General features: G+C 31.6%; 1 long non-coding RNA gene across 1 annotated transcript; it reads left to right on the forward strand.

The window, feature by feature from the left end:
- The first annotated feature begins 3,694 nt into the window (after nucleotides 1-3,694).
- On the forward strand, nucleotides 3,695-5,329 carry LOC138334856 (uncharacterized). The gene is made up of 3 exons (XR_011210196.1): nucleotides 3,695-3,967; nucleotides 4,314-4,458; nucleotides 5,218-5,329. It is a non-coding gene; the product is annotated as an uncharacterized lncRNA (long non-coding RNA).
- The last annotated feature ends 4,521 nt before the right edge of the window (nucleotides 5,330-9,850 follow it).

Genomic DNA, 9,850 nt, shown 5'->3' on the forward strand with positions numbered 1-9,850 from the left:
TGATGACTAGCTCTGATGGTGGTGTAATCTATACAATAGACATGAAAAGGGCCGCAGTTGGCATATTGGTCAAGATGTCCCTACATACAACCACAAGTACCTTAGAGTTTGAAATTCATGTGGGGTAGTTGCTGATCGGCAATTTTCTCCAGGTTCCATGGCTTTCTTCCACCATCAAAACTGGCATATCCTTAAATAATTGTGGCTGTAAATAGGACGTTAAACTAATGAAAAACAACAACAACAACAAATGTGAATGAAACGTTTTTTGCTCTTGCTTTACTAATAATAAACGTAATTAAATTTGCTGATTAAACAAGTACAAGTAGTTTTACGAATTTAGTCTTATAAAACCAGAATAAAACAGAATTAATATGCAAAACATAAAATATTTCCATTTGCTCGGGACTGACACTTTATAACCTTATCACACAAAAATGGCAATTGGTGAGATCATAACTTTCCTATAACTCCCCTTGGTGTAGTGGTATATTAACATGTATTGTGACATCGTTTTGGCGGCCGACGTCATGACGTTATGACACAACAACGTCATTAAGAAATTTCTGTCTGGCTCGATGTCAAATTTTACATGAGAACACTTTCAAGGTTCTGCAAACATCGTTAGTTAATATAGCGATTCGGGTAAATGCAAATAAAACATCATCACAAATATATATATTCACCTTTCAAATACACTTATATTCCCAGATTCTTCAGAAATGCGACATTTACCATTTGCACTTTCAATTTCAATAGCACAACCAAATCACGGCATCAATGAGCTACTTAAAATTACACATTTTGTATGCGTACTATGTGTGATATCTGGACGAATACCTGTTTTTTTAGGATATTCAACATTTTTGTAGCTATGATTTTAAAATGTTGAATATCCTAAAGAACTTACATAATGATTAAAATATTGAAAGTGATAAATGACAGTATAATGAGATAATAAAGATGATGTGATGATGAATGTTGATGATGAAGATGAAGATGATGATGATAATCATTATGTTGATGATGATAAAGATGATGGTGGTGATGATGATATTGATGATGAAGATGAAGTGATGATGATGAGGTAGATTATGGTTGTGATGATGAATCATGGAACGATGTTGATTATGATAATGGTGATGATTGATGATGATGATGATGATATGAGTAAGATATTTGAGAATGAGCGTGATAGTGATATTGAATGTGAATAAGAATGCAAGAATATATTTATTATGTGGTATATTGCACATGAAAATGAAATAAAAAAATAAATTATAATAAAAAAAATATTATAAAAAAAATATATATATATTGAAAGTGTATTGCTGATTTTATGTTTATTTCCACGGACTTATTTTTGACCGCCGGGTTTTTTGACGTCGGGAGTTCTTTTGACGTCGGAAGTACCTATGACGTCACAAGAAGAGGCTCCATTGACAGGGACAGCAGGAAATGCGATTTTTGCAATAGAGATTACAATGTAAATTACAGGTTGCTTAAGGACGTTCCGATCAAATTTCAAATAAAAGCATTAAAATGCTTCTTGTGGGATGTATAGTCCTTTAATTCTCCAAGGATTGCAGACAAATTAATCATACGCGCCTAATTGAATTAGTCCGCAATCCTGGGAGAAATATCATAGAACCATAAATCCCCCAAGAAGGCAGTTTAATTCTTAAATATTGGTTGTCTAGTAACTTTCAGATATCATTATATTTTTCTTAATGATGATACATTTTTGTTTTAAATATGGATCCATTGATGATCATATATGCAACACAGACAATTTTGTTTGTTAGGTATTTGAATAGCTGAATGAGGATGTTTTTGCTTTTAATCACCCTAGTTTAATTTTGGATAAAAGATATATTGTTATCTCGACATTTTTAATTATTTGACAATATAGTGTGCTCTGTTAGACATGAACTATCTTTATGATACGAATGACAGAACGCCAGGGATAAATTGAATTATAAGCCGAATTCGATAAATTGAATTATAAGCCGAATTCTACAATACATTACCATAATTTTGCCATTGTAATTAAGTTGTAAAAGAATCATTCATTATCTATTTCCTTATTTCCAATAAATCTGTTACTAATAGCATAACATTTATCGTATACTAAAATACTTTTTTTAAATTTTTATTTGGAGACTGTATTTAACATGAATATCTTTTGAGTTTTTATTCTTTCAAAAGCAACAGTTTTACAATTATTGTGAGTCTTTACCAAAATCAGACAAAAATAAACCGAGATGCAAAACAAAATTTTAAACAAGAATTTTAGATAAGATAAAAAAAATTACAGGAAATTAGATTTATAGTGTTTCATTATACCTTGTTTTATAATATCATTTAGTATTTTTTATTTCATAATATTTTAAAAGCGCAAGACAAACAAATAAAAGAAAAAGATGAAAGCTCTGAACAAACCCACTGCTTAGTTTCCAAGGTATAATTTATTTTCGTTACATTATGGAAGCGCAAGATTGCAAAAATAAAAAAAAAACTAATACGATTTGACAGATAGGAATAAAAACAATCAATTGCTTAATGATTTTAAACGATCTTATTTCCTTGCGCATCTATATGGAAGTGCAATAATTACAAATAAAAAAAAATAACAAAGAATATTTTGACAGATCTGAGCAAATCTATCTGCTAAATTTCTAAGGTCTAATTTTATTGCGTAACATTGTGAAACGCAAGATAGACATATAAAACACAAATACAGTTTTGACAGATCTAAAAAAAATCAACTGCTTAATTTCAAAGGTTATTTTCATTGCGTATCAATTTAGAAGCCCAATAGAGTAAAATTAAACGATGATAGATATGAACAAAACAACTACTTAATTTTAGAGGTCTAATTAACGATTAATCACCAATGGAATAAATAGTTGGCTTTAATTATAATCTATAAAGGTATAAATACCAGTTTTCTCCCTAACTTGTGTCACAGGCATCACCAGTGATTCCATGAAGGTAGGTTTGATATGATAAAATGTTGTTACCGTACATGTCATTTCACGTTTTCACTGAAATCCGCAACTCTTTAACACCAATTATAATTTATTGATGTAAATAAAGTCAATATATATAGAATCTTTAATAAGCGTTCATTTCATATGAAAAACGAGTCTAAGAAGTTTTCGTTTAATTGAAACGTCGAGACAAATTTTCAAAACAAAAATTATATGAAAAAAATACTCATTTAAGATTCATTTTATCACACAACTAAAACAACCTACATTTCGAAGAATCGCACGTCAAAATGTTTTGCTAAAATCCAACAGAGTCGGTCTTTTTGTCCTTACGTCACATCATTTTGTTGACGTCATTTTATTGTTTCTGTCATGACTTTTCTGAATGAATTTCCAACCAATGAAAATCGCTTTAGGTTATACCGGATATTCCACGAGTGACATATGCAAAACTATTACATGGAAAAAATCGCTGGATATCATGTGGTTATTTGTGTTTAAAGCTGTGTATTACTAGTAACATATCGAACAATTATTGTACCTGATCAGGGTCTTGTTTTTTACTATTATTTCTGAAGTTAAGGAAATTCCTTAACTTAAAGAATTTTATTGGTCAAATTTCTGTTTTTGAATTATTTTGATTATTTTAATTAATTCTATATTAAGCAACATTTTTTTTCATTTTAATTTTTCTACGAACCGGGACAAAAATGAGCCATTTCATGTGATTTTTTTTCACATGAATCTCATGTCAAACATTTTCATGTTCAAAAAGTTCACATGAAACCCAAATGAAGAAATATTGCCTGTGTAACATTCACTTTCATGTTTCCCCAGATATCTCAGTAACGTACAGAGGAAAATGATGCTGAAATTTGTAGTTCTGATGGTTACCCTGGCTATAGTATCAGCCACGATACAAACGATCGCCCAGGCTAACCCATTCAATGCTGCAATGGCGACCGGAGGCATCGGTGAGTTATATCATTTTTTATCAAAACCTTTGAAAATAAAAAAAAAGAAAAAAGAAAACAGAATACAACATTATCACCATCTTTGAGTTGATAAAGTGTCCAGATCGCACTAAGATTTCTCAATAAGTTTAGATAATATGCAGTGTAATAATACTTGATTTATTATGAACGATATCATGTTAAGTCAAACTGACAGGTCAAAATATATATTTAGAAGTAAATACGGTCATCGAAATAAATGAGTTCAATTTAACAGGGTTCAACTATATGCAACATAATTCATAGCTCTAGTTTTCGCTTTTCTCTTTTTCTGTAATAAGTTATCAATCTAACTGTTTTTAATTAGATCAAATGATAAGCGGAGGTTTCAACGCCCCTAGGACTATGCCAAACATGATGCCATTGAAGTGTTACTGTGGATTTAGTAATCACGGTGCGGGATAAGCAGTGATTCTACAGACGACGGTTGGACAGTCAACACACATCAAAAGGTAATTCAAAAATACGCCTAAATAATAAAGACGTCATCCAATTTATTTCTGCGTACGATTTAATTTTGCGTACTTCGAAACCAGAGAGAAATCCCGATAATAAATAGCCACGAAAAAGTTTCAAATGTAAAGAGGAGGCACAGGTTTACGACGCGCGTGCAAAAAAAGAAAAAAGGTATATTTTTCTTTTATATTTATCGTAATTTTTTATACGTCGTAAACCTGTGATAGAGGCTAAGCAGACTGAAAAGCGGAATTCAATAATCGCTAAACAGTTCTTAGTTATGAAAACACAAAAATGCGTTTCCGCGAACATAAAGATTACAATGAAAATGAAAATAGAAGGAAAAAGGAAAAATAGTTATACTGGTTTTGAATTAAACACTATGTAAAAATATCAATTATATAAATATTAAGATAAAAAAGCAGTGACCGATTTCCCGAAAACTGACTAAAGTCAAAATATTTCATATAAGTTACATAAGGAAAATAAACATAAGGTTTGTCCTACGTCTGCATTATTTTCGAGAAATTGGAGGCAGATGCGATTATTTATCAAGTTCAGATTAGGAATTGTTCAATATTAACTGAAAACACGATAGTGGTCTCATTTAGGTGAATGGACATTTTAATTACTGAATTTTTGTATTCTATTATTTTTGATAGTGTAACAATTTATTATTTATATGCTTTATCTCAACAGGATTTTCCCATTGTTTAATAATATTCTATCGTTCTGTTCGACTTTGTTTGTTACAGGTGTCAAAAATGATTGACTCCGTGGAAAAGAACATCCAGCAGGACTTAAGCGATTGTTGAAAAATATCATGGAAATGGGGTAACATCCGTCAATAAATTATTACAAAAATGATTTCATTTTTATAATTATTATTTATGTTTGAAGGTGTGCAATCCAAAAGTAAAATAAAAAAGAAATTGGGGAAATATCTTACAGCTCAGTTATTGATATTTTCACCTCTTCACCTTACGTTTAAATTCAACCGCCGTTAGACGTTATAATAAAACGTACATAACTAGGAACTATGATGACATACATAATGTCCATTCTCCCTTTTATGAGTTATGTAGCATCCTGTATGTATATCATGTGTATGTCAATTATATGTGCAAATTAGTTGTAAAAACTCCATTATGCAACATATAACATATGTATGGAACTCGAGAATATAGAAACAAAGTCTCTAGTGACCATGATCCGAGGTAGTTTCATTTGCTTTAAAAGTAAAAAAAAGTAAATACATAAACCCGTGGTACATTTCCAAGGTTAAATGCAAACAAAATATTTGAAGTCATGTTGACTTTCGACTGTTATGATCATTTCATTGTAGATCAAACTTCAGCACAGTATTCTTATTATAACAGGGAGGGTATCGTACTGAATACCCTTGGGTAGTGAAATCGATGTCACACAGTCTACAAGTAACTCTTCTTTTAAATACATATCTTAATGACATACAATGCCATCGTACGGAAATAAATGATAATAAATGTTTTATGTTATAGGGAACAACCAACTTAATAAAGAAAAGACCTTCGAAATGGTCCCTGTGTATACAAGGTTGAGCCCAGGATAGAATTTTAACTCGGCCGCTGATTGGCTGGCTAATTATGCATTTCAAAAGTATAAATGTTATCCTTAGATAACCATGATATGAATTTGGAAATTCATATTGAGATTTAGGTTCAAAATATCGATTTTGATAATGAACGGATACAAATATTACAATTTGAGGATATTTTATTGCTAAATGCGCCAGATTTCTATACAGCTACCCTGGTTGGAGCAGAAGGACCAAACTTTTTTTTCCTATTTAGTGTTGTATGAAAAACCTAGACTTTAACCATAGAACACAATAGCTAACTAATATTCCGTTGTTTTGATAATACAGTACAAAACTTTAACAAAGTTTAACACTGTGGTCTATGTAAAATTATTAAGTTGGTTATTTTCTATATTGGGGCCGCGGTGGCCGAGTGGTTAAGATGTCCCGACATATTACCACAAGCCCTCCACCTCTGGGATGCGGGTTCGAATCCCATGTGGGGCAGTTGCCAGGTACTGACCGCTGGCCGGTGGTTTTTCTCCGGGTACTCCGGCTTTCCTCCACCAACAAACCTGGCACGTCCTTACATGACCCTGGCTGTTAATAGGACGTAAAACTAAACAAACCAAAAAATTATACAGTTGTATATATATATTACGTACTGTTTAGGAGTTTATAATTGTAACTGTATCGGAGGAGAAAATGTATACATTAAAACCTTTCTCTGTGTGGTAAATCACTTTTAAAATTATAATGTATCTCTGACAGATCGTAAGTTAGACATTAAAAATTAAGCACATTTTTATGACTTAAATCAATCATTTTGTGTTGGGTTTTTCCGAATCTGCTTTCCTTTAATAGGAGCATTACACAAAACAATAAAGGCATCATTGAAGGCCCACTACCTTACCGAAACGGCTTCTTATTTTAAAAATAGGAATGGAAAACAAAATTGATAATTTTGTAGAGTCGCAAAATTTATCAGATTACTGTTAATACTATACCTATCATCACCCTCCCTGTGAACAATTTAATCAAAATAAATGAAATTTTTCACCATGCGTTCATTGAATATCCTTGCGCCCGATGGTAAAACAGCGAAATGAATCTTCACTTTTAACAAAGATGACACTTGGTATATTGGAGTTTTATGACGTTCTTATCTCATCTTAGGCCTTCGGTATAAATTTCCCTATGTTATTATTGTGTTTAAAGGGATATGAACCTAAAATAAGTTGTTCTGTATGTTTAGATATGATTTTCAGATATTTATTGACGGCTTCATTCCATTGATTGGTTATATAAAATGCTGGGAAACCGCGGGGATACAAGCCACAAATATTTTTAAATGGACCGCATATTCTATTTTTTGGAACACAATACGGTAGCTGGTAAAAAACAAGGCTATAATTTTAATTGCAATTGTCGCGTTGTGCGAGTGGTTAAGGGGTCCCGACAAATTACCACAAACGCTCCATCTGTGGGTTGCGACTTCTGGCCACTCATCGGTGATTTTTTCTCTAGATACTCCGGCTTTCCTCTGCTAACCCAATTTGTCACGTCTTTTAAAGGACTATGGCTGTTAATATGACGTTAAACTGATACAACCGAAAATAGTTAGAAGTGGATGGTCAGACATCGAGTCAACTACCACTTCAAGAATATCGGATGTACGCAAAATGTCATACACATATTTCTCTGTTATATAACTTAAAAGATACTGAAAAATATGATTATTGATTCGCTGTATATCGACTACTCTGATGTTGGCGTAATCTATAAATTTGTCACGTTTGTGCATTTGTACGAACCTACTGCGTGTATTATATGACCATAAAAAATGTATTATATGACGTATGCTTACTGTAGTCTTATCAAACCAGAATCATCATGTATGGTCGTTTTAAAATAAAAAAAAATTATCGGTCGTCTGGTAACATTGTCTAATTATTAGATCACATTTCATCATTTTTTTTTCTTAAATATGGATTTTAGTGATAAATATGGATCCATTATTATTCATATACATGGACATTTCTGTTTGTTATGCATCTAAATGTCTGAAAGGGGTTAGTTTGCTAGTTTAATTTTGTATAACAGATCTATTATTATCCCGACAAGTCTTTAACAATACTGTGTGCTCTGTTAAATATTTTAAATATTATCTTAATGGACTTAATAGTGAGAGTGACAGAACGCCAGCAATAACTTTACAATTTAAAATCCGAATTCTACAATATATCATTTTAATATTTATATCGTAATTAGGCCAATAACAGAACGCTATATTATAACCTGCAACAAAGTACTATAAGATTTTTATCGGACTTATGTCAAAAACAAAACGCTATATTATATAAGCCGAATTCTACAATAAATCACTATAAGATTAATTTCGTAATTATGCCGAAAAAGAACGGTCAAATTATCAGCCGAATTATGCGATAAATCACTATAACATTGACATTGTAATTAATTAATCTTTCCTGTAAACCTCAATTCTATTATACATAAACATATTCTTTCTGTTGAGACAAACCAAAATAAACGACCGTATTCAATGATCGATTGTTTTAGTAGATTACCTCCCACTTTGAGAAATTCGTCACTAAAAATATTTTCTAAGCGCATTAAGCCTACTCAACAATATATCATCATTGAAAAACATATTGCATTTTTTTTGATAATTATCAGGAACGTTGCACATATCAACGGCAGTATCAAATTAGCTTAATTTATTTAACGATCGATCATCATTTCACAATAAATTGTTTTAATTATTTTAGATGAAGGTATAAATGTAGGAAACTGTGTTACAGATGTCAAGAGTGACGGGAAAACGGTACGTATGGTCATTTCATTATACCAAGTAATCTTATCCTAGCAAACATTTGCTTCTGAAATGGAGTTTTTTTTTTGTATATTTAGCATATTATTGACTGAAAATCGTTTATTTTTTCTTTAGATAATGAAAGTTGCTAAAATATTTCAAGATCATCATGTCTAAATTATGACAATAGCTTCTGAAATGGAGTGTTGATAATAGATTGAACATCTCATTGACGGAAAATCGTCATTTTCAATTTTTTATAATGAAAGTAGCTGTCGCATAATTATTTTTTTTAAGTTGGTGTCAGTACGAAACTTGCATCACATCGTTCCCACCGTTCAATTTACTACGAAATCCTTTTCTATAAATCTAGATGTACAATATATTTTTCTCTCTCATATCTACATGTGTAATACTGGCTTTTCTCGAGCAGCACACTTATGTCGCCCGAGGCTGTATTGCATGGCTACTCATGCAAAACAGCCTCATGACGTCACAACTATGTTATTGGTACAATTTCATGATTTATTTTAGAAACTAGACTAGATTTAATTTAAAAGATACGAACAATGAGATTTGCATTGAAACCAAAACACGTCATACAGCAGTATATGGCGAAATGACTGGCTGTCGCGGTTTTGTTTCGAATTGATTTCGAAATGGCGGATAATCATAGTAGTAAAACTGCAATACAACGTCGAGGTATGAGAGAAAAATTCTCTTTCATATGTAGATATGAAGGATAGGGATATTCTAACCTTGGCAAGCCTTGATTTTTGCAACTCCCATTTTGTATCCCTACGGCAGAATATCCCTATCATTCATAGCTTCATATGAAAGAGTCTATTGTACATGTATGACACTGTAATTCACACCGTGCAATACTGGATAGATAATTATTTTCGAGGGGATGATATTTTAGTGATTTTGTAATGATCGCTAAAACAAATGTAATTCTAAGGAACATATAATAGGCCTAATTATGTAAAGAGAATAG

Source organism: Argopecten irradians, chromosome 11, assembly GCF_041381155.1.
Source record: "Argopecten irradians isolate NY chromosome 11, Ai_NY, whole genome shotgun sequence".
In the NCBI taxonomy this organism is placed as follows: domain Eukaryota; kingdom Metazoa; phylum Mollusca; class Bivalvia; order Pectinida; family Pectinidae; genus Argopecten; species Argopecten irradians.